Source organism: Mizuhopecten yessoensis, unplaced genomic scaffold (genome assembly GCF_002113885.1).
Source record: "Mizuhopecten yessoensis strain PY_sf001 unplaced genomic scaffold, ASM211388v2 scaffold716249, whole genome shotgun sequence".
Lineage (NCBI taxonomy): Eukaryota > Metazoa > Mollusca > Bivalvia > Pectinida > Pectinidae > Mizuhopecten > Mizuhopecten yessoensis.
Genome location: NW_018480022.1, coordinates 343204 through 344743, shown reverse-complemented (window position 1 = coordinate 344743; position 1540 = coordinate 343204).

Sequence of the window (1540 nt, the reverse complement as noted above, 5' to 3'; positions counted from 1 at the left end):
TTTTTATCACTTCTCACATATACTGTATACCACTCTTTATGTACTATCTAGACAAATTCTAATATACCCTGTAAACCACTCTATGTATACCATGCACATCACTCTTTATATACTCTGTATACCACCCTGTGTACTCTGTAAACCACTTTTTATGTACACTGTATACCACTCTCTATATACCATTATTTATATACTCTGTATACCACTCTCTGTATACTATGCAGATCACTCTTTATATTTTCTGTAAACCACTTCTTAAATACCCTGTTTACTAGTTTTTTTATAATCTGTATACAAATCATTATCTTTGTAAAGACATCTTGGTTATATTTTATAATAAACAAGAGGCACTGTGTTAGGACCAGTCTCCTGGGAAAATCCTAACAAAAGTGTATCCAAATTTTGATGCTCAGCAATATATATACTACTACAGCCAGGTATTTCACATGTAATTACTACTACAGACAGGTATTACACATGTATATATTATCACAGATAGGTATTACACATGTATATACTATCACAAACAGGTATTACACATTAAATCACTACTACAGACAGGTATAACATATGTATTTACTATCACAGACAGGTATTACACATGTATTTACTATCACAGACAGCTGATATAACAATTACTTAATACAGAGATGTTCCTATATATATTGCTATTGTTGTTTTTGTGGGGAGGGGGTTGAATGGAAAATAGCTTTATTTATTTATTTTCTCATTATATAAATATCTGTTTTACCACATGATATCTTATATTTGAATGGCAATAAAGTGCATGCTGTTACCATGTATCTGGCTTGTGTGAAATGCCTTTTTAGGTCACAAAATACAATTGTATCTCTACAAAATATATCTAGTGATCAATATCTCTTAGACTTTAAAGAACATGCACCTGATGATGAAATATCACTTATCTGCATATATGTATTAACTAATGAAATATTAATTCTTGTCTGTGATAGTACAAGTAAATACAAGTTTATAACCAGTTTGAAACAATGAATCAATGTTCCTTTACATGACAATAATTATTGATAGAACATAGAATTACAAATATATAAGTATGTTCCTTAATGCAGGGTTGCCAACCTCTTAGGAGTCCAGTGTGGGAGATTTCCCTCCACTGGGTTTTTCAATGTGTGAGACTTTTGACGGCGTCGCGGCGTAACGTCGTTTTGGGTGTTAATTACAAATGTATCAAACAAATCCTGGCTTTCTCTGACTACTATAACATCTGCATTGTTGATATTTTCACTTCAAGATCTTTGTAGGAAAATAAAACAAAACATTTTTTGCAGATATATAAAAGATTTTTATTTATTACACAAAAAAAACTGACATCAGAAATGCAACACATCATATAATCAAAGGCCTTTCTTGTAACGATTCCACCCTTGCCTAGAACAGGTAGCAGTCTTTTTTCTGTATTTCCATGACCTGTTTAAAAAACAGTTCATATCAAAAGTAAGAACTTTACCATAGTAACATGAAAAAGTTCATAACATGAAAATATGATAATTTGACAGTG